Source organism: Protopterus annectens, chromosome 7.part0 (assembly GCF_019279795.1).
Source record: "Protopterus annectens isolate FY-2018-M chromosome 7.part0, PAN1.0, whole genome shotgun sequence".
NCBI lineage: Eukaryota > Metazoa > Chordata > Ceratodontiformes > Protopteridae > Protopterus > Protopterus annectens.
In genome coordinates, this window is record NC_056739.1 from 620,599,853 (window position 1) to 620,625,573 (window position 25,721).

The 25,721-nt window shown below is 40.6% G+C and overlaps 1 protein-coding gene across 1 annotated transcript in view; it reads right to left on the reverse strand.

Moving 5' to 3' along the window:
* Positions 1–25,721, reverse strand: part of VPS13C (vacuolar protein sorting 13 homolog C) — a 6,956,796-nt gene that overhangs the window by 1,325,932 nt on the left and 5,605,143 nt on the right. The window lies entirely within an intron of this gene.

Sequence of the window (25,721 nt, forward strand, 5' to 3'; positions counted from 1 at the left end):
TCCTTACTGTTGCCTGCTATTCATGGTGATTCTTAAATCAAGGATTCAAATGTCATTTTTGATATGTGCAGTTCTTGCTCTGTATGCCATTTTTCAGCAGACAGACTGTTGTCCATCCATACGGTACATGGCCCATTCTACCCTGCTTGACCTCTTACAGCTATGCAACATGAACACCCATAACAAAGACTGTAATCTGTTATAGACACAGAAATGAAACATGGCTGGCACAACAGATTTATATCCCAAGGAATCCTTTACTTATTGAATCAACTTCCTACGCATGTCAAGCAATCCTACACATGGTCTATATTCATTAATATTCTGAATGAACAGCCTGGAAATCATAAAGTCTCTTTGGGTTATATAGTATGGTACTTCTTGACCATGAAGTTTAACTCCCTCAACAGTGCTTGGGCTTAGCTGGCTATGCTTATTAATGGTCTTTTGAACTGCATGCCTAGTACACACCTATGAACTTATCAACATAAAAAAAAAAATATATATATATATATATATATATATATATATATATATATACTTAATGTGCATGCTGCATATAGAATATACACGCAGACAAATCAGTTTATTGATGAATGTATTTCTATAAGTCATCTCATTTGAATGCCATTATATGGCAATTAATATATAGTACTGACCACAACAATTATCATACTACAATGATTGTGATACAGATATCTCTGAATTGCAAATACTCTGCATGTCAACAATGACTGCATAGTTTGGCTTTACGCACACTGTGCTATTTTTTCCTCTTAGAATACCCTCTACTGTGTTTTATGTCCTGTAAGAGTACCAACTATATACTCACATAACAAGGTACCTGTAAACAAACATTTGTTTACTTCAGCATGTAATGAAAACAGCAAACGTATGTGTGCTGTACTCTCCAAGGTACCATGAATTAAACTTAACCTCAGTTTGTAATCATGTATTTTCCCCTTATTTCTTTATTTAGCTGTTTGTTTAATTGTTTGTGTACTTATTAATTGCAGCTTGATAACCATGTAAATGGGAGGCTGACAGACCCTTCTGAGTTACAACGTGAGCTCCATGGTGCAAGAGATAAACCAAAAATTGTAAATAGAATAAATTATCATACCACTTTCAGAAGGAATATCAAACAGCTGGGCGAAATGCAGAAGCGGAATTCAAGCAAGATAATAGTTGAACCAATATAAAAAAATGGAAATTAGGTCAAACTATAACTACAACTTTGCAGGCAAGAATGGCATTTTTGCTCATGCCTGAATTATGTGTATGTATGTACATATGTAAAATGTATAAATATAAATAAGCTGTTTAATAGAGTGGCTTTGTTAAGTATATAAGTATCTCTGTTGTTTGTTAGTTTTACGTGCAATGGTGTTCCCTGAACTAGTCAGTGTGTATTATAGATGTTTTTCAGTGTATTGATTCATCAGGAGTTTTTCTTTTTGCAACAAAATATCAAACTTGATTTCACTTGTGATTTAGTGTTTCATTTTCGACCTGCTACATCGAAAATATCTGTCTGTGCCTACATATGATAGTTATGAAACAGTCAAATAAATAAAACAATGACTTCACATGGAAGCTGTGTGTCTGCTTGCGTGTTTACTTTATTGTGCAAAATAAATGAAACTAAAATTTCACATGGAATATGTATGTCTCTTTACTTATTTATGTATGTATAAAGTTGTACTGGCTAGTGATAATTAGGCACAAAAAGTCTGTCTAATCTATAAGAATATACATGCAATAAAAGCCGTTCCTTTCTTGTGAGTTCATGACAGTTATAACTCACCTCAGGCTTTGTGCCCTTAGAGTGGCACACAGCTACAATCATCCCACTCCACAAGGGGGAATCCATTTTGGATCCCGGGAACTACCGTCCCATCAGTCTGACAAGCCTGATCTGCAAGGCCATGGAACGTATTATCATGGAACTTATAAACAAAGACATTGGGTTTGTGAAGGGCCGATCTTGCCTCCTGATCCTGATAGACTTCTTCGAATCAGTCTCCAGAGCCATGGACGAGGGTAAGGTGGTTCACACAGCCTACTTGGACCTCGACAAAGCTTTTGACACTCTCTCTCACTTTGGAATCCTAGCTAAATCTACTAAGCTGGGCATTAATCCCTACATCACTCGATAGGTTGCAAACTGGCTTACTGACAGAACACACACTGGAAAAGTAGCTGAATCCAACTCCCGCTCCAGACAAGTGACAAGTGTTGTACCACAGGGTTCTTCTGTCCTGGGACCACTTCTCTGAAGTACAGGCCAACACTAAGGGACTCTGGCTTACAAAGTTCGCAAATGACTGCAAGCTGGAATCCATTACTGAATCTCCAAATTATGTGGATATACTATAAAAGGGCCTTACCGAAACAGATGCCTGGTGCTAGAGCCATGGACTCAGGATAATGGCCAAAAAATGTATAGTTGTCCCCTTTGGGAAAAATCACGAACCTGTGAACTACCACATGGTGGCAGCACACTAAACACTGAAAGTGTGATAAGAGACCTAGGGACACAGGTGGACAGTGGTCTCACCTTTGATAACCACATAGCCACAACAGTTAGAAAATCCTTCTACGTGGCACACCTCATCACTAAGGGATTTTCATCTAGAAAAAAGGAGGTCATTGTCCCTCTGTACTCATCCCTCATTAGACCCATTATAGAATACAATACCCTGTTTGGTATGTACCTCACAAGACATCTGCACAACTAGAAAGGCCGCAGAAATACCTCACAAAAAGAATCACAGGCCTAAAGCAGATGCCTTATGCTGACCGTCTAAAGAAACTCCAGCTATACTCTGTCGCATATCGCTTACTCATAACTGATCTCTGCCTAGCATATGAGGCCATGTCAAATCCAGAGTTGTTGGACATGCTAATCCCAATCCCTCTGAGCCACATGCTCCAGGTATCTTAATCTTGTCATCACAATCAATATAACATGTCGGAGGGATAGGTTCCTGACCCAGAGACTCCCCATACTCTGGAATAGGCTGCCGATACATGTCTTCAAGACGAACCTTGACGATTGGATGGGTGATAGGAAATTTACCCTGGGGATCACATCAGTAGCCCTGCTAGACAAGCATCCAGGAAATTAAATATTTGTGGGAAGCATTAAGCCATGGAATCATTATGGCTAGGATTGTATAGGCCCTAGGCCCAATAGCCTAGTACCTACCTACGAACCTATTAACCTATGGACTGAAGGCATACCTGTCAACCTTATAGCGCAGACAGAAAAGCCTTGATAGAAACATTTAAATGGCTAAAGTAGTTACTAAACTCCAAGATAAAACAGAAGAGGACAGTAACTTTACTAATAAGTGTTACACAACAGTATTACGGTACAAGTAGAAGACAGGGTCTATATGACTCGAAGATGACTAGTTACTCTACAGGAAATACCCTCTACCACTTATCCCCCTACTGTTAGTAATCAGGTCCTCACTGCCCTCTCCAGAGCTAAACACACTACAGCAATGGGCCCTGATAACATCCAGGGATGCCAACTAAATAGTTTGATACATGACATGTCAGGCCAACTAGAACCTCTGTTCAGCCACAGTCTCCAGACAGGCTTCATCCTTAGGAAATGCAGGACTGCAATGGTCATCCTTCTACATAAAGGTGGACCATCAACAGACCCATAAGCTGGACTAGTCTTATTTGCAAGGCCATGGAAAAAGTTATTATGGATCTAATAAATACATTGGAAATCTTCAAACACTGGACCCATCCCAGTTTCGTTTCATCAAGGGTAGGTCACACCTACTAAACCCAGTGGACTACTGTGAGAATGCCACTTGAACCACGGATGACTGGCAAAAAAAGTTCATACGGCCTACCTTAACCTGCTAAAGGCATTCAACCACTGCCTCACTTAGGTATTATAGACAATCTCAAAAATGTAGACATAAATCACTATGTAACCCGATGGATAGTCAAATGGCTCATGGATAGGACACATGAAGTTATGCTGGGCGAATACAGCTCCTGAACTAGGCCTGTTACTAGTGGTGTTCCACAGGACTCAGCACTTGGACCTTTCCTGTTTGGAATACACTTCTTTGACATCATAGCAAATATAGAGGGTCTTTGGGTGACCCGAATCTGCAGATGACTGCAAGTTGGATGCAATGACTGATTCCTCTAAAGATGTAAATATCCTTGAGGAGGATCTGAGAGACAAGTAACTGGTGCCAGAAATATAGCCTAATACTCAATTCAAAAAAATGCAAATGTATACCCTTTGGGAAGTTGACCACCCCTGCAAATTACAACACTGATAACACGCTCCTAAAAGTAAACCCAGGTTTAAGGGACTTGAGAACTCAGGTTTTACAGTAACCTGAACTTTGATCACCATGTGTCCAAAGTGGAGAGAAAATCCTTCTATGTGTGCCAAGTTATAACTTATGTCTCAGCATCCAGATCTAAGGAGATCATAATCCCACTATACTTAGCCCTCATTAGACCAGTAATCAAGTACACTGTACTCTTCAGCATGTACCTGACCAGGCATTCCTAACATTTATAGTGATCACAGAGAATCCTCATTAAAAGAATTACAGGGTGTAAAAAGCATGTCTTATCTGGAAAACCCCAAACTCTTGTTGCTGTACTCAGTCTCCTACAGACTACCACAGGGCAATAAAACCTAGCCTAAAAGAATTCTCAAATCCAGCCTTAATGGATATGCTGCACATTCACAAAACAAACAGCACAAGAATTACCCAGTCTGATGATCTAAGCATTGTCTGTGACATAAGCAAAACATATTGGAGGAACAGATTTGTGTTTTTACCCTTTTTCTGGAAAAAGATTCTCCATTTATGTGAAACAGAGCTCTTCTTTAAGCTTACTCCAATAACATTTAGACCAATGGATGGGAAAGCATAAATTCACACCTGGCTTGTCACCTGTGGCTTTTATGGACGGCAACAGCTTATAGTCTAAGGCACAGGCATACACCAAAGTCTTTCTAATCCTTGGGCACAGACAACTATGAAAACTGGGGCATGAATGGCTAGGCTTAAAAGGCTCTAGGGCCATTAGAATGGTAACCTCCAATGAGGATTTATTCTGTTGAGTTGCAAATGCATGAAATTGCTTTCCTTACAAATTTGTGTAACAAGAACAAGTTGGAGTCCACAAATACATACCATAACCAAAATCAGCTATACTGGAATGTAGGAAAACATAGGATACTGGTTAGCAATGAGCTTCTATTTAAATAAACTATACTTTACTGGGTATGACATTCCTGTATACAATGTATCTTAGATAGCATATATCATGGACAGACGTAGGTTAAAAAATAAAAAAAGACAACTGGGTACACAAGTCCCAGTATAAACAAGTGCCTGATCCACGTATGCACACAGTAAAAAACTGTCAGTGTAGGGTCTTCAAGACACATAAACATTCCAACAATGAAGTTAGGCCAGGTTCAGGGGAGGAAGCACCTACCACATTTTAGATGGAAGTAGTAGAGCACAATAAACGAGAGGCTGGAAAAAAGTCGTAAAGATGATAAGAGTGGAGTATTGAGGATAAGGAAGACATTATGTACTGTTACTGTTATGCAAGAAGGCCGGAATTTCCAGACAGGACACATTAAAAATGATTAAGACAGAAATTGGTGGAAAGAAAAATACTTGCATAAGAAAAACTATCAAAACCATCACATGTATTTTGTGTTCATTCATACAACAAATCAGTGAAATCTATTATATAGACAAACCCACAAAGCAAGGAAAACATTAGGGAAAACATATGGACATGAGAAAGTAGAACTTTAATATGGTGCAATATTTAAGCAAAGGAGAAAGAAAAACAAATCAATACAAAAAATGGCACCAAACATACTTGCAGAGAAATACTGGCAAATGCACATGGATATACAAATATTTCACAATACAAAAAATAAGAAAGCAAAAGGGGAAAGTAGAAAAGATGATTAGTAATGGGGAAGTTAAAGAAATAGAAACTGTAGTTATGGATTACTTGAGAAGTGAAGGATTTACTGCAGAAAATCCTACAGTGGTAATGCCACAGCATGATGGAACAATGAGTCTAACAGATTAAGGAGAAACAGGTGAAACAGGAAGCATGTGATTACTTACCACATGAAGATTCTCTACAGCTTTCAGTAGGAAATGAGTACAAAAGTTCAGTTGGAGTTGCACAGCAAGAGAAGGAGCAGGAAGCATTGACAACTCTGACACAGTCAGTGTTGTGTAGTAACAGACAAGTGAATTCCTATCATGAAAGAGCAACAGATGATGCAAGATGCAGCTGAATAGAATATGTCACAGGAAGATATTCAGGAACTTTCCGCAGAATCCATGAAGCAAACGGAAAGCAAAGGTAACAGTTGCTTTATTTAATAGAGATGGAGAGACATATTAAGATCAATGAAAAAATATTACAGAATGTCAACAAGACCCAAAATGTTAGAAGTTTGATTAAACAAATGAAACAGCAATTAAATTTGTCAATGGAAATTTGGGTAATATAAAAGAAGTAAATAGGCCGTATTAATTTACCATATACACACAATACAATAAGGGAAAGGAGCGGAACAAATCAAATGCCATCATGGAAGTACTAAATAGAAGTACAGAAGAGGGGCCAGATCAATACAATTACTCAGGAAAATAGATGTGATAAAAGCAATGTTCAGTATTGGAACAGATTAAGATCTTTCCTCCACTGTCAGAAATTATATCCCGGAATTCAGTAAGCTTCCATGCAGGATTAGCTTATTCCTGCATGGAAACGACCATTTAGCGTGTCCATGCATAGTTATGAAGGCGTACTGCCTCTGCTCCAAAACGGACATGGAGCATGGACGACTAGAGGGGGTGTGTCTGAGAGCAGAGCTCTCACAATATACATGCCCTTGCACTCAAGAAGTGCCGTTCGGCAATTGCAATGAGTGTGAATGCTCATAGGGGGTTGTAGGATTGCAAGCTTGTCAAATGCCCAAACTGGGACATTTGTGGTACAAACGTCAGATTTGGCAGGCCAAACATACCCACAGCCAGTACAAAGGACATAACTTCACATATTTGCCTAAATAAAAGCTTATTCTTTCAGCAGTTTAGTTGCTTATTCTGTTTCTTATAACATGTAGGTGTTTCAGATACAGAATAACTGTTTTATGCAACTATTACATAAAATATAAGAAATAAGTCATGTTGCAGGACAAAACACACCCACAGCCATTGCAAAGGTCAAAGCCCCACTTCCCAGGAAAACCCTTCACTGATAGCAACTGAAACATGCTAGGATGTGTGTCAAATGTGCAAATGCATGCAGAAATCCACAGCAATAAGTCAAACGTGTCCCTTCCTAGAGAAAATAACACTAGAAATTTTTTTTATCAAACAGATTAAATTTAACCATAGCTGCATGAGTTTGCCTATTCTTTAGCTATGCATAATGTAGCTAAAATAGCACAAGAAGGATAATAGCAAGATAAATTCAATAGAAGCAGTACTGCAATTGTTTAGTGGTCAGAGCGTTCCCTTTGGGAGCAGTAATTCCCGGTTCGATCCTCACTCTAGTAAATTCCATTTTACATGTGAAAGCAATTTATGAACATTTTTTTTTTGCTGTATAACCTTCTAAATAACATATATCTGTGAACTGGAGAACTGCATTAAGAACAGATGTGAGGTGTCGTTGTAATAATGTAGTAAAATCCACAGATAAACACAAGTGCCCCATACAGTATATGCACACATGAATCAGGGATACTAAACAAAGTTATAATGTGTAATGAATGATAAATCCATGCCATACAGCAAATAGTGTAAAAATGTATAAAGTGTCCAAAGCTAACACTTTCCAAAGACCCTGTGTTTCATTTCTTTCTAAATTAGCACAGGAGTAAGCTGGAGTAAGCACTTTTAAGCAGAAGCAAGTGGGTTTAAGCCTGTTTTCATGGGGGTAAGCAATGCCTACACAGGTTAAGCAATTTCAAGGCTAACTGAGTGTAAGAATATTTAACCGGAAGTTAGCATTGCTTACCGTCACGCAAACCCACTCAAACACGCTTACAACTGCCTTAACCACTCTGTATCCAACAGCCCCTGTTCTGCCCAGCTACAAAATAAACAGCTCTTGCAGGTCTTGAACCCAGGACTCTGTACACTATAGTCACAGCAGTTAACCAGTAAGCCTTCACAGCTGTACATAAAAATTGAGGTATACCCAAACAGATCCTCACTATAGCAAAATCACAATTTACATGTGAAAGGAATGTATAAACAGTTTTATGTTGTATAACCTACTAAACAGGTTCATAGGCTCATACTAGGCTATCTGCCCTAGGGCATTTATAAGCCTAGCCAGAGAGTGTTTGGCTTTCGCCACCCATTTTAAATTAATTTTGCTATGCCCTTTTTCGAGGTTAGTATACTGTGCCTCTGTCTAACAGTGACACAGAAGTGATACCCGGGGTAAACCTACGATCTCCCATCCACTCATCAAGATTCCTCTTGAAAAGAGTCAATGAGGGACTCTGCCTAACCTGGACTGGGATTTTATTCCAGAGTGAAGGGAGCCTCTGGGTTATGAATCTGTCCCTCCAGCATGTCCTATTTATTTCAGTGCTGAGGTTCAAGTCTCTTGAGCGCGTAGCTCGATGGGATTTGGATTTTCTGAGGTGCAGCATGTCCATTAATTCCGGGTTGGACATGGCTTTATACGTCAGGCACAGATCGCCTCCGAGCAGGCGGTATGCCACTGAGTAGAGCTGGAGTGTCTTTAACCGGGCAGCATATGGCATCTCTTTGAGCCCTATGATCCTCTTGGTGAGGTACTTTTGGGGTCTTTCCAGTTGCTGCAGGTGTCTGGTAAGGTACATCCCGAAAGGGGCATTGTACTCAATTATGGGCCTGATGAGGGATGAGTAAAGAGGCACGATGACCTCCCCTGATCTAGTTGTGAATCCCTTCATGATTAGGTGGGCTATATAAAATGTTTTTCTAACCACTTTGCCACGTGGTTGTCAAATGAGAGATTGCTATCAACTTGGGTCCCCAGGTCCCTAATTACTTCTTCTGTACTTAATGGATTACCACCTATGTGGTAATTTGTGGGCACTTTGTTTTTGCCAAAGGGGATGACTATACACTTTTTGGCATTTAGCTTGAGGCCATGGCTCTGGCACCAGTTGTCTGTTTCTATGAGGCCCTTTTGGAGGATGCTTGTGTCGGCTGGAGAGTCGATTATGACGCCCAGTTTGCAGTCATCTGCGAACTTAGTCAGCCACAGTCCTTCCGTGTTGGCCTGTACCTCAGAGAAATATATACCGAACAAGAGAGGTCCCAGGACTGAGCCTTGTGGGACGCCACTTGTAACTGGTTTGGAGTTTGACATGGCTCCAGCAATTCTAACCATGTGGGTTCTGTCCTTGAGCCAGTTTGTAACCCATCTAGTGACATAGGGGATTATATTTAAGCTGGTGAGCTTATCTATAATGCCCGAGTGGGGTATTGTATCGAAGGCTTTTGCGAGGTCCAGGTAGGCTGTGTGGACCACCTTCCCCTAGTCAATGGCCTTGGTGACTGTTTCAAAGAAATCAACCAGGTTTAAGAGGCAGGATCTGCCCTTAAAGCCGAACTGGGTAGGATCCAGTGTCTGTAGGTCCCCAATATCTTTATTTATGAGGTCCATGATGATCCTTTCCATAGCTTTGCAGACTAAGCTAGTCAGGCTTATGGGGCGATAGTTTCCAGGATCCGTTGAGGCACCACCTTTGTGGAGAGGGACCACTGTTGCTGTACGCCACTCTTTGGGTACATATCCTGCAGTAAGGCTAAGATTGAACAGTAGTTTTATGTTTGGGTTTAGCTCTTCTTGGAGTTCATGTAGGATGCAGCCTGGGACACCGTCTGGTCCCATTGATACTGTGTTTTTTGCTTTGGAGAGGGCAGCTCTTACTTGAGCATCTGAGATGTCAGGGGGGGCACCACTCTGCTGGGATAAATATTTGCCCTTTTGGTGGGGAGCGGGGGAAGAAGTTTGCACTGAATCTGTCAGCTAGGATGTTGGCAATGTCTGTGGGTTCGGTGTATTTTTTGTAATTTTGGACTAATTCTGATCATATCTGGGAATTCTCACCCAGGTTCCTAACATAACTAAAGAAAGCCTTGTGATTATCCTTAGTGTCCTGTGCAATTTTTCTCTCGAAGCTGGCCTTAGACGATTTTATGAGTGCCCGTAATTTTTTGCTAATACTGATCAGAGATGCCTTCCCTTTTTGGGATTTTGCTCTATCATGGAGTAGCTTCCTCCTTCTATTGTATAGTTTGTTTATACCTAGGGTCCACCAGGCAGGATGTCTGCCTTTGGAGAATTGGGTCTTGGTTTTATTTGGGATTGCATGATCCATGCATTCCTGAAGGTGTTCACAGAATGCGTTTATAAAGGATTCTGCGGTCTGGGACGTATTTTCCACATGCCCGGGGGCTTTGAAGGATTCCACCTCGGTTTTGAGTGTGAAATTTGCTTTACAGAAGTTTTTCACTGTGGTTTTCAGGGCAGGGGGTGGAGTCGGGATGTGAATATCCAGTGAGATTAGTTTATGGTCTGATCTTACCAGTGAGGGATACACTTCTGATCTGGAGCATAGAGTCCCCATGTAGGTGATGATCAGGTCCAGTATGTTTTCCCCTCTTGTGGGAGTGGTAACAAGTTGAGTTTATAAATTCTAGGAACCTTTGGGCTAGGGTGTTGGAGCTAGAGTAATGCTCCCAAAATATGTTTGGGTAGTTGAAGTCTCCCAATATAATGGTGTTTGGAGAGACCTTCATATTTTCCAGTGTTCTCAGGAAGGCCGAGTGGGGCTCCTGGGTTTGGGAGGGTGGTCTGTAGCAGGCTATAAACTAGAAGACAGTTTTAACCACTGTTAGTTACACATGGTTAGTCTCTGATGCTTCGTGCTGTGCCACCAACCTGGAGGTGTGGGTATCTTTGACGAATATTGATACTCCCCCTCATTTTGTGGTACAGTCCAAGTTTTGGGGCAGAAAAGCATGGTATGAGGTATAACCTGGTAGTGCTGGGGTGCTCTCTGGAGCCTTGAACCAGGTTTCTGTTACTGCACAGATATCGATGTTCTCCATGCTAAGTAGAGTTTCGAGTGCGTTCATCTTGAGGTTCAGACTTCTGGCATTGAGTAGCATTACTCTTAGTTTCTTGCCCCTTGTGATACCTATGGAGGTGGGTTTGTCTTTTCAGCCTTGCCTAAAAAAGGCACTATGGGGGTAGCAAGAGCCTTTGCCAATATCCGAAAGCCCAGGGGTGACAGGTGCAAGCCGTCCCTAGCGAAGTATTGTGGCTTGTCGAGCATGTCATCCCAGGCTGACAGGCATTGGATCCCCTGTGAATGACACCAATACTTAAAACAATTGTTGAAATTGATCATCTTGTCTTCATATTGTGGCATCATTCTTGGTGAGGGTAAGATGCTACTCAAGGTCAGGGTCATACCGGCCTGGGCTACATGCTCAGAGAGCTCCTCTATGTCTCTTTTCATGTAGTCCAGGGAGGTACATCTCAGGTCATTCACACCAGCATGGACAATGACTGAGTCATATTTGTACTTGCCTTGGAGTGACCTGAGTGCTTGTGTTATGTGGCGGATCCTAGCGCCTGACAGGCAGGTCACTGTGACCTTCTCCTTGTTCAGCCTGGTGAGCGGGACGTCAGTGGGCCTGACGATAGAGTCACCTATTACAAGTGTATCAGGTGTGTTGTTTAGCCTTAAGGGCTGTGACTGTTCGGCACACTGGCTTTGTGAGCTATGTGTTGCACGTGTTTTGTTTTGGGGTAGCAGTTGCTTGGGTGTCTGCTTTGGAGGTCTCTGCTGCTTAGGTAGATTTTTATTTAGAGCCTCCGAGTATGTTTTTGTGTGTTTATGTGTTTGGTTTGCTGTCGTGGTAGGTCTATGTGAGACCGGAATTGTAGTGAGTGTGGTTTCCTTCTCCTCCTGACTGGTTTCACCAGTACTGAGTTGAGGGAGCTTAGCCTCCAGTATGGCTATATGGTTGCATCTGTCACATGTGTTGGAATTTGTTGGGAGGAGGAGAGGGTTGTCTGTGCACATGAGGCAGTTGTAACATTGCCTCAAGATTCCCAGATTCACCAGCTGGACTGGACAGGAGATTGACAACTGACCTTTGGACATGCTAGAATAGTATTGGGAATTCCTTTATAAATGAAAAAAAGGGTCAATGGGGAACGAGGTATTCAAGGGGAGTTTGTGAGGGTGTAGTGCTTTTAATATTTTAGTGCTGACTTATATAATTGCTTTAGTGAGCAAGTGCCAGGTAACTTAAATGCAATGCGTTTCAGGTAACTTAAATGCAAAAACGACAAACAGTAACTTTCTTTTAAGTGAAACAAGGAAATAAGTACAGTAAGCAATGCAGATATCACTAGGGATCCACAGAAGCACTGAAAAGCCGTGTTTTAGGTGGAATTAGCGTTTCAGGGAAATAACAAGCAAACAAACAAGCAGCATACAAATAAAGCTAGATTCAGCAGGCCTGGATCTAGTCTATGCTACAGCAAACAAGGTGTACCAATTTCAGTAAGAAGCAGTTTAGATATGCAGGCACTACAAGCCTTTAACCAGAAATTCCCAGCACAGAAGGGCAGAGTCCAGCCTCTCCTCCCGCAAGAGTGCAGACCACGAACCCTTTTAATGTAAAATAACTGGCCTGAGGCCCAAGTGCTTCAAACAGAATTAATACACTTTTAGAATAACAGACACTGAGCCCTCAATCAGCAATTCCCAACTTAGAAGGATGTAAGCTACCTGTCCTGCCACCACAGTGCAGACCACAAACCTTTCTAATGTAAAACAACTGGTCAGAAGCCCAAGTGCTAAAACTAAAAGGCTTAGAATGAGTTACACCAAGCAGTAATAAATACAGTTGAGTACTTTTAAGATGACGCAAAAGCAAAATAAAGTAGGAAGAAACACAAATAGAGTAAAAGCAGATTTTTTTTTTTGAGTGAGCAAATGAGATGGGCCCAGGAGTTACAGGACAGAAACAAGTGCAAATGCAGGCCTTCAAATCAGAAAGTTGAGATAGATGAACTGAAGTACTGCATTAAGTCCAAATGCAAAGTGTCATTGTAATAATGTGGTGAAATCCCCCAGTAAACACAAGTACCCCGTACATAGTACGTACACATGAATCATGTATACCAAACAAATATATAACATGTAATGAATGATAAATCAATGGCAAACAGCAAATAGTGTGCAAATTTAAAAATAAGCAACGCTAAGCATTTCACACCTCTGCTTACCAGGTGTAAGCAATGTGTAGCCCAGCTAAATTGATTTGTCCATTGGTATGCCCCTTTAAGCAATGCCAACCTTAGGTAAGCAGGTTTACACATAGCTTAGCATTTTCAAAACCGTCCAATCATGGCAAAGTGTGGTAAATCTGCTCTTTTTAAACCCCAAAAGCAGGAATACATCTCATAACTGGTTGCAGCTTCCTCCTCTAGGTACAATGGCTGGTGACGGGGCAGCGCTGGGGCATCCAGGAGTCCAAGGCCATGGCAGGACTCCTGGTAAAAGACCATGAATAGAGACTGCTGCAGGGCCAGTACCAGGGTTACCAATATAAAGCAGAAGCCTGGGACCTTCTAACCCATGACCTCACCAGTGACACTGACATCCCTCGAACTGGTGAGCAGGTCAGGCATCACTCTGCCGACCTGAAATGGAGGAAGAGGGAGCTCTTGGATCAGTGGATCCAAGAAGCTAGGCAGGGTGATGTCCCAGCAGTGTGTTAAGTGCTCATTCTACTAACGGTTTAATAAATGCCAGCTCATGTATATTATGGATAGGTATGGCTAAATATTCCTCATATGTCTTTGACAGCAGCAGCGGAGCGGGCTGTGAATCAGGAAGCCCATGCATGTAGGCTGCATTGCGAGGCAGGTTTGTAATAATCTTGCATGTACTGCCATAAGAAATAAATCTAAAAGTATTAGAAAGTTAATTGCCAGTATAAAACCTGTATTGTGTATGAGATATACTGAATAAACGACAATATGGCAGGAAGAGTCTCATAAAAGTTGTATGAAAATAAAAGGGTAACAGCCTGGCAATAAAGGTCTAACCCCTGGACTACTTGTGCTTACTGTGTTATCATATGGTAATGTAGTGTGGCATTCTCTTAATAGTACTGTTGTATTAAGCACCGTTACCCACACTGTGCTGTGTGTAGGAACGTCTGTATATGACTGTTATAATCACAAGGTCATATTGTACAACTGAGGGAGACTTAGACAGAAAACAGTGAAAACATACACAGCAAAATCCAAATAGCACACCCAACTGAGATGTAAACTGTTGTATTTTTAGCAAACACAGCCGTGGTTTGAATCCTGGTAGTGGCAGTAAGCTGTATGCAGAATCATACCCCCTCAACTGTACAGATTTTGTCAGAAAGTTCAGATAATTAGCTTAAATTTCCTGCCTGTCACCCTGTCCCCCTGGCAAATCAGTGGGATGATCCCAGAAGTTTATGCAGCAAATAGTGACATACAACTGATTGTCAGACATCATAATCATCAGAAATATATCTATAAGAACAAACCTGTCACTCTAGCAACTCACCAAAATGTTATGAGAATAATATGCAAAGTATGTCCCATCTCTACCCCCATGTTGTGAAGTTATGACCAGAGTGTGTGCAGTAACAGAGTGAGACGTATGTGCATAATAATAACATGTAGTCAGGTAATATGTGTGACAACATTCAGGTAGTGTTAAACATTCCCTCCACAGGTCTGTCAGATAAGAAAATTGTGCCTGGAAGTAAAATATTGAAATCCTAGACTGGTACTGTTTGGTCTGGTATTGTATGGCATTGTCAGTGTTACAGTTTCTCTGAATAATAATGTATTACTCATCACTGTCACCCACACTGAAATACATAATAAAACTGTCTAGGAATCCCTGTATAAGACTGTTGTAATTACAAGGTCAGATTGTAAAACCACAGAAGACTTACAGACAGAAATCAGTGAAGAGATGCACAGCAATATCTAAATAGCACACTCAGCTGTGATGTACACTATTGTATTTTTAGCAGACACAGCCATAGTATGAATTATGGGAATGGTAGTAAGCTGTATGCAGAATCATAACCCTCAACTGTACAGATTTGTTCAGAATGTCCAGATAATTGGCCCATATCCACTGCCTGTTACCCTGTGCCCCTGGCAAATCAGTGTGATGATCTCTGACATTTAGGCAGCCTTTAATGACATATAACTGACTGTCAGACCTGTAGATATTCAGAAAATGTATATGAAAACAAACCTGTCGTAGCAACTCACCAAAGGTTCATGAGGGCAGTTGTCAAAATATGTCATAGTTCCACCAGCATGTTGTCAAACCTTGTTCAGAGTGTGTGCAATAAGAGATTGAGGTATGTGCCTAACATCCACCTGGAATCTGGGAATATGCATAGAAACAGTCAGGTAGTGTTAACAATTACCTCCACATGTATACCAGGTAAGAGGTGTATACTGCAGGTAAAACACAGTTCACGTATATAGTGGTCTACAAACATACCACTCTCCAAACTAAGGCCATAGGGTAGTGTAATAATACCTGTAAGGTACAGATTACAACAGTGACTAAGAAAGTAGTGAGAACTACAGGGATATACAAGTTGTTAATCGACAATTGGAACAGGGTGCCATGCTCTATGTAGTCCACTGCAATCACACTGTGGTTGCTATCTAAGGGCAATATATGCAGGGAACTAGGAAAACTACTCGTGTGCCAACTCCTTAGCTCAACACTTTCTGGAATTCATAAACTCCAATGCCCTGGATCAACTTATTCACACCCCTGCCAGGGGCAACAATATCCTAGACCTAGTCTTTACCAACATGAGTGATTGGTGTTCCACACCTGACATCAACTCCTCGTTGGTCCGATCCAACCATAAGCTAATCACCCTTGATATCCGCATCCCGTCCCCACCCCCAATAAGGAAACCACAGTAAAATTTCTCTAAAGCCAACTTCATGCTTTTTAAGACAGAAGTGGTAAACTTCATGACACCCATGCAGATGGACATTACAGTTACAACTGCTGAATCCTACACAAATGCACTCTATAAGCACTTACACGAGTGCATGGATCGTGCTATCCCAAACAGAACCAAAAATCCTCCAAAAAAAGGAAGCCAGTCTGGTGGTCCCCTGCCATAAACAAACTGTACAACAGAAGGAAGAAACTTTTGCAAAAGAGAGTAAAATCCTATCAGTGGAGGAGCTCCCTGGTCAGCCCCAGTAAGAAGCTGAGATCCCTTATAAGATCCTCCAAAGCTAGCTATGAAAACAAAATCACCACTAATTCCAAGGACAACCACAAAGCATTCTATAGCTATGCCAAGAATCTCGATGGCAAAACCCAGATCTGCTCTGAGTTACAGCACAAAGGCAAGAAAATTACAGAACCAACTGATCTTGCCAACATCCTGGCAGATAGGTTCAGTGCTAACTTTACCCCCTCTCACCCCCTAAAGGGCCCATATCTATACAGGAAAAATGCAGAGTCCCTGTAATCACAACTACGCAAGTAAAAGATGCACGCTCTAAAGCCAAAAACACTGCATCCATGGGACAGGACAACATCCCAGGCTGTGTTTTAAATGAACTTCAGAACGAACTTGCTCCCCACTTAAACACCATGTTCAATATTAGCCTCGCATCAGGCTTTGTGCCCACTGAATGGCACACAGAAACAGTTATCCCACTCCACAAAGGGGGAGCCACCACTAATCCCAGGAACTATTGACCTATTAGCCTGATGAGCCTGGTCTGCAAGGCCATGGAACGTATCATAATGGAACTCAAACAAAGACATTGGTAACCTACAAACTCTGGATCCCACTGAGTTCCAGTTTGTGAAAGGCAGATCATGCCTCCTGAACCTGATAGACTTCTTTGAGGTAGCACCAGAGCCGTAGATGAGGGTAAGGTGGTTCACACAGCTTATCTTGACCTCGCCAAGGCTTTCAACACCATCCCCCATTCTAGAATTATAGCTAAACTCACTAAACTAAGTATAAATCCCTACATCACGAGATGGATTGCCAACTGGCTCAATGAGAGAACCCACACTGTATAAGTTGCAGACTCCAAATCTGACCTCAAAGCAGTGACAAATCTGACCTCAAAGCAGTGACAACTGGAGTACCACAGGGTTCTGTCCTGGAACCTCTCCTGTTTGGTATCTACTTCTCTGAAGTACAGGCTAACACAAAAGGCCTCTGGCTAATGAAGTTCGCAGATGACTGTAAACTAGGAGGCACAGTCAAGTCCCCAAATGATGTGGACATCCTACAGAAAGGCCTCACTGAGACAGATACCTGGTGTCAAAGCCATGGCTTCAAGCTCAATGCCAAAAAGTGCATTGTCATCCCCTTTGGTAAAAACTCAGTACCCATGAACTACCACATAGGCAGCAATCTACTTAACATTGAATGTGTGATAAGAGACCTTGGGACCCAGGTGGACAGTAGTCTCTCCTTTGATAGTCACATTGCCAGAGTAGTCAGGAAATCCTTCGACGTGCCACACCATCATAAAAGGGTTCTCATCCAGGAAAATCGAGGTCATTGTTCCCCTCTACTCGACACTCATTAGAACCATTATAGAGTACGGATAAGGATGCTTTAAATGAATTCAATGCAACTTCTAAAACAGCCTTACAACCCCTGGAAGGAAGACACTAAAAGCAACTAATGCAATTTGGCTACCCCAAAAGAGTAGAATGCTAATGCAGGATAAAGAAAAAGTGTGGAAAGAGTCTTAGAAACACAAAACATCACAATATCTCAAACTTCAGAGTGCTCCACATCTGTAATAATAAGAAAATAAATGAAGGCAAAAAAACTATACCGAACAACACTCTGAACTATAGTTAACCCAACCCTATAAAAATTCCAGTAATCTATTAAAGAAATCTGGCATCCTCGTCAAAAATTCAACCATAATCCTTCTCCCAAAAGCTCGTCACTCAAACCTGCAATAGAATTTGTCTTTTATTTTATAGATAGTATAGTGTTCCTATCCAAGAATTCCCACATCTAATCCCAACCCTGCCCAACAACCATATATCACTACATCCACTTTCACCTTCAAACCAGGTCCCTCATTCCATGTAAAACAACACAAACCATATTCAGCTTCAGCTGGTGACCTTCCAAGTAAGTTAGTACCTTAAAATAGCAGCCAATAGCATTGTCTCTCATTTCAATCCTTATAAATATGTCAGTCTAGGAATCTCATGCCCCCTTTCTTTGGAAACAATCACACATTATATACACAAATTAGAAAATTCAGCAGACATCACTAACCTTAGAGCTAAAGTGATCTTAGGTTCATGGGAGAATAGTAGGCCAATTGCCCCAAATTCAGAATTAAACTGTGTATTCCACACCTCCCATAGAATGAACACTCACGTATATCCCTTATATATACTGTTAATAAAGAAAGGGCTAATGAAAAACTAGTCTCCTCCTTATTTCTATACTTGTCTAAAGCCTTCAACAAATTTTGTCACACAAAAATTCTACTTCAAATGTTTATATTAGGTCTATCACAGAGCACCCTTCGATGGTTCAAATGCTACTTTTCCAACAGGTATCAGTCAGTACAATGGCACTCTGCCCTCTCTCCATACCTCTCAGTCATCACCAGTGTACCATGAGGCTCTATCCTTGGTCTCTTCCTCAACACACCAGCACCCTCCACTAATTTACACAACAGGCTTCCCTAATGCAATACACTGATGACTTCACACTCATACGTATATCAGATAACTTGGCACATCTACAAAAAATTACTCAAGAAGCTGTAGCAGACACTGAAACATGGCTTTGTAACTCGCAACTTATGCTCACCCCATCCCCAAAATAATACCATTTCCCTCAGGGCCGTCTCATGAAAAACAACATTCAAAATCCTCTCACTTAATAAAACACCATCAGAAGTCACTTGTAATAGCAAATAATAAGGCAGGATATGGGATGATTGTAAGTAATACTGAATAACAATAATAAATAATAATAATTATTATTATTATTATTATGAAAGTGGATGATGACCTCTAAGTTTGCAGATGAGTGCAATCTTGGAGAAGTCACAGACTCCTCAAATGATATGGCCATCCTGCAGGGAGGCTGGTCTCAAATACCGGTGTCAAAACCATGGTCTAAAAGTAAATACCAAAACTGCATTATTGTATATTTTGGGAAGTCATCTATACCTGGGAACTACCACACTGACAATTCGCCCCTGAGACTTGACCCAGTTGTTCAGGGTTTGGGAACTTATGTGGGCAGTGACTTAACTTTTGACCAACATGTGTCTGTAGTTGTAAGAAAGACCTTCTATATTGCACAGATTATAAACAAAGGCATTGTGTCTAGATCTAGAGATGTCATTGATCCCCTTTACGCAGCCTTAATTGGGCCAGTTATTGCACATAATGCCCTTTGGCATTTATCTGTTCACACACGTGCAACTGGAGCGCCCACAAAGATACCTTACTGAAAGGATGCAAGGCCTAAACAACACATCCTTCATGGACTGACTGCAACCCCTGTCACTATACTCAGCTGGCATACAAGGCATCCTCTGACCTATTACTCATAGTTTTAATACACATCAGTAAGTCCAATGGCATCAGAAATAATTTGCCTAGGTTTCTAAACCCTTTCTGCAACATTAACAGTTTGGAGGGACAGGTATACCACGCAAGTGATACTGCCACTGTGTAACAGACTCTTCATCCACATGAAACACAGCTAATCCTTGTCCATTTTCAAATACAACTTAGATATATGGATGGGAAACAGAACATTTACCCCAAAACTGCCCCATGCACTACCAATGAGCAGATGCAGCTCCTAAATGCTTTACATATGCATAGGCCCACTCAAATTATCATTGGGATGATCCCAGTTATTCTCATTAGGGTAATATGTAATTATCAACCATGGGTAAGGCCAATCTATAACCAAGTAGGAAAGAATATGTCAAACACAAAAAGGGAAATTAGCTAGATAAAATGGCCTGCAAGAGCAGCTAGCCTAGTACTTACCTTACCTATGAACCTATAATCTTCCATTTGAAATGCACATACAAAACACCCACCAGGGCAGAAAGCATAAAAGTAACTTGAGCACCACAAAGTCCAAATCACCATCCAACGGGTTAGCAACATAAATTTGTTTATTGACAATAATTCCGACTAAGCAAACAAATGCTTTCGCCAACAATCCGGCTTCATCAGAGTCATTTGTTAAAACAATTTTTGTGCTATATAACCAGTAACATTTAATTTCATTATGCTTAACCAATTATTGTCAATAAACGAATTTACGTTGCTAACCCGTTGGATGGTGATTTGGACTTTGTGGTGCTCAAGTTACTTTTAAAACTGTATAAAAAACTCAACAAAAACTTGCACTGCTTTACAGATTCAAAACCTTTCTCACCAACACAACTAAAGCTATATGTTCCACTACTTAGCACCTCCCCCTCACTAGTTTATGGAGCAGGCAGCATAAAAAGCAAAATTTGAGTACTGCTATAACAAAGTGGCTAAATTTGCAGCGTATGACCCTTTCAGAACCCACGACTCAACTAACGTATACATAGCTTCTTCTCACCTACAACATTAGCCAGCACTAAATACGGTTCAGTACAACTATGCCCACACTCCATCATCATCATTCAGTGAGGAAAACCCTTTCTGTCCACATCCTTATCAAATCTGCAGGGCTTGATCTACGTTTATGCCATGTTGCCAAGGCCTGGGACACCTTACCTATATCCATCAGATCAAAACCCTTCAGAAATAGTTCTTAGCCAAAATCAGTCTCGGTTTTTGTTCAACCTCAGGATAATGATATTCCTAAATATGAACAAGTTCCTAATCATACCTTACACCTCCTTACTTGCCCTTTTCACTCACTTCCTAACTTTATCTAGATAAAAACAGACACCTACCCAGTTAGACTTTCCTGGTAGTCAAACTACAGTAAACAAATAACATGTATGACCTTGTCCTTACAAATGCTACCCCTGCCTACACCCCACTAGTATAATACAATACAATCTGATATACAACTTATGATTGCAACAGCTACCCAGCCAAAAAACAAAATTAAAATTATACCCAGATAAGGAAATCTGTGGAAATAACTGTCCACCCATACCACAAGAAAATCATCAGACTGAAAAAATAAGAAAGCAACACTACTGGTCATTAACTACTTCATAATGCTCAACTATCCCTGATTTTGCCTCATATGATTACCCTTCCTCATTATAAAATGTTTACATCTTCTGGTAAATCACTGAAGACTACAGTTGGTCCATAATGTCAGACATTAGAGTTAGTCTTTAGGAAATCCATGCTGATGAAAATCCATTTCCTCCTACTAATGTGAATTAGAGTAATATTTAAAAGTTATACACGACTTTGGACTTGTAAAGACTCTGGTGGTCATTAGTCTAGTATAAACATATGAATCTACTAGTTATGTACAAATCATGGCACAACAATGCACTGAATGCATCAGTCATACTTATTTCGGTAATCTCCAAGTGTAGTACCTCACAGGTAGTTCTGTGCAGCTTTGGCCGTTGCCTAACTGATTGGCAGGGGAAAAACGAGTTTGAGTGACAGGCATGCTAATTTCCACAGTGTTGATACTGTGTCTAGTCAGTAAATCAATACACAAATGCTCCCAAAACAACAGTTACTTACACAAAGTCCAAAAGAATATAACGTTCCTAAAACACAAGTAATAACAGGCATTCATCGCTAAAATAAGAATGCAGATTTCCACATTCTGCATACTGTGCAATCACAAACACGCATCAACATTGGCATTACTAACGCTCCCAAAACAACAGTTATACTGCGTATAGTACACAATTAGGAGTACATGTACTAAAGAAAGACATGTTTCGCTTAGCAGTGGGTAATTATTTTCAGTTCGAATGCTCTTCGCTGACTATTGTGTAAGAAACAGAAAGCACAAAAGAACTTGTTTTTAATTTACTTGTTTACAAGCTGAGGACGGTGTTACTAAAAACATTTCGGCAAACTATTTACTACTACAATAATCAAGGCTAGGTAAGTTACTACACATAGCCTGTTAAAAAGTTACACTACGAGTAAAGAACAAACCATGACATTTAATAATTTAGACTGTAAAATAAATTGACTGCTTTAGCTTATTACTTTGTAATATTTTCATTCAAGCTAACAGGAGAACCATTTAAACTCACAGTTGCACTACCTACTCCCTTTTCAATCAATAGGTAACTATTTGGCTTATCAATAGCTAGAGTATGCAGGAGTAGCTAGTATCTAATGATAGCATTTTATAAGTTTGAACTTAATTACGCATAAAAGAATTTACGCAGAATTTGGTATTAATGATTGCCCTACTTAACTGTAAAGTAAATAATCCTCTGTAAATACATGCCTCTGAAAGTTCTAGCGCAAGAAATCTGGACAAAGCGCAAAAATAATAACATGGTAATTTGAGTACTTAGACTGTATCATTTCTGACTTGATTAAACTAAACAACTATTGAATATTCATACCGATGCTGCCTTGGCACGGCAGCGGCGATAGGAATATTCATGCGGGTGTGGGGTCGGTGCGGCTGTAGGCGTGTTTGGGGCGGGATTTGCTACTGCGCATCCTGCGAGGTACTACACTTGGTGATTACCCTTATTTCTTCCTACAACATCTACTCTAAATTCAAGATGTGACATAAATAATGAAAGAAAATCAAATTAATCTCATACATAAAAACATAGAACTAACCTGTAGCATCCTACAGTAGGCTTGTAAGCATGTACAAGAATGTCTCACTGGAGCCATATCTATGTGTGAAGTGGACTGTTGCTTCAATTGAGCCAGCAGAAAAAAACTACCTAGTATTTGAGCAATAAAACATGGCTATAATCACTTTCACATAGAGCACCCCACAACAAAACTAATTCTAAACTTATTGTCACTATCCACAAAAGGAAAACACAATAAATGTTGTATAAAAAATACATAACTAATAAGCCACACTAAAACCTTCAACAATGACCACATCTTCTCGGTTGAGCTCAAACCCAGCATAGCAAAGCAAAATGAACATGGCGAACCTCCTAGAAAATAGGACTCCCACGCCATCAGTAAAAAAAATAGCCAGTATGCAATGGAGATAACATTTCTCTATTAACACAAACACACGCCTAAATTACTGCACACTCAGAATGCCGGAAAACTAAGAACCTGTGTAGAAGTAAACCAATAATACAAAGCTTTACAAAAGCTTTTATAAACCATGCAACATGGAAACAAGTACATCAAATACATACTGTCCATGTACATTTCTCCAGTAATGAAAGCAAAACACAAGAGATGACATCAATAACACACAGTCTAAATTAGAATCTCCCAAACAGAAAAATGTTCACTTACCTAGAATGTCCAAGTGTCTAGTCTAAACAAGTCCCATTAATTGTTTGAGCAAGCATCTCCTACAATACTAACTGCTTCTCCAGATGGCTTGCGCAGTCTACAGAACAGCTTAACCAGCAGAATATTGACATTATCTGTAAAACTTCAAAATTGAAGTCACCTATAGCAAATTGTGACAGTCATTTATAATTCCAGTGTCACCAACCACAAAAAGTAAAATTGTTAAAACAATAGTATTCATTTATTAAAAAAAGGCTTCAATAATCGCTTGTCCAACCATCCCTTATGAGTGCAACTTCCACAACTAAGCAGAACTCTGTAGAAAGTGACACACATATTTCATAAAACAGCATACCTACCCCCAAACAATCAAGCCAAATCTTGTCTCTCCACATGATGCACGGACAATATCTGACTTTACTACTTTGTAATGAATGCATGAATGGGTAACACTGGTTAACACATTCAGATAAATATATGCATTCAATTGCAAAAGACATTTTTAACAGCTTAGCATTTCAGTGTCTCATTCAGTGAAATGAAAGTCAATACCAATCCAGAAACCAATGCACTTAGCACCTCATCAAGTTGAATATGACCATTTTCCCCTCTGCTGGCACCCACTGTTTAATCTAGTATATCCAAGATCACAAACGCTTAACAGAAAGCCAAGGATGACTGTAGCAATTTTAGAATAATTAACATGCAAAACAACTGATTTGGGCTTCTCTTACCACAAACTGAAAATTGTGCGACTATTTTTATATATTTAGTCAATGTTTTAGTTAATTTAACAAAGTTCAAGAAACTGAATTTTCAGTGGAGATTGACATCTGCAGAAAATGATAATAAAGTTATGTATACATTTGTAAGAGCCCTATTTATAGGCTTGTAACACAGTTGGAACAGATGTGAAAAAATAGGTTCAGTGCAAGTCAGGGGATCCACAAATCTCTTGGGCAGCTGATCTTTGTGGTTCCCCTGACTTTCGTTGAACTTATTTTTGAGAAGAGTTGCGAAACAAAGTTGGTATGACAGGAAACATATTTATTTTAATGATGTGCTTCCCCTGGAAGAAGCAAAACCTCTGAATGTATGAGTTGGGTTAAGTCTGAAGATGGCCTGAAACACAAAAGGAAAAAGTACATTACACTATTTTGACTTGTATACCTTTTTTGTTGTAGTCAGGTAAACATGTTATGGTCTTGCACTCACCAGTGCACACACTGTCTGTAAAAGTATCATGCATATACCTTTTGTACAAGTCTTCTTGACACACTGTAAAAGATCTCAGTCTTCAGTGCAGACAAGACTCCTTCTCCACTTCCACATACTTCAGCTCCATTCCTGTCATCCAACAGTCACCAGGAAAGCAGGCCTAAGCATGTTATGCCCACTAACTCTGCTTCCATAGAAGGCTGTTAGTCATATGTCATAGGTGACGCAAATCAAATGAGCTGCAAGGATGTTTCAGCTTCGCCAGTCCTCCTTTTCAAGAAGGGCCAGGCCTGATGAATTTATGATGATGATGATCAGCTTTAACAATTGGCTTAATTTCTGGTGTCATTCAAAGGGGATCCAGTGTCTGTCTGCCTGGGATGACATGCTTGACAAGCCACGCTGCTTCGCAAGGGACAGCTTGCACCTGTCACCCCTGGGATTCCGGATATTGGCTAAGGCTCTTGCCACCCCCATAGTGCATTTTTTAGGCAAGGCTCAAATTCTAAACCTACCACCCTAGAAAACAAAAATGGGAAGAAACTAAGGGTAATGCTGCTCAATGCCAGAAGTCTAAATCTCAAAATGCACGCACTCGAGGCCCTTCTCAGTATGGAGAACATCGATGTCTGTGCTGTGACTGAAACCTGGTTCAAGGCTCCTGAGAGCACCCGGCACTATCAGGTTTTACCTCATATCATGCTCCGCCCCAAAACCCAGACCACACCACAAAAGGAGGGGGTGTATCCATATTCATCAGGAATACCCACACCTCCAGGTTGGTGGCAACGCACGAAGCATCGGAAACCATCCAGGTGCAATTAACCATAGGCAAAACTGCTCTACAATTTGTAGCATGCTACAGGCCACCCTCTCAAACTCAGGAACCCCACACAGCCTT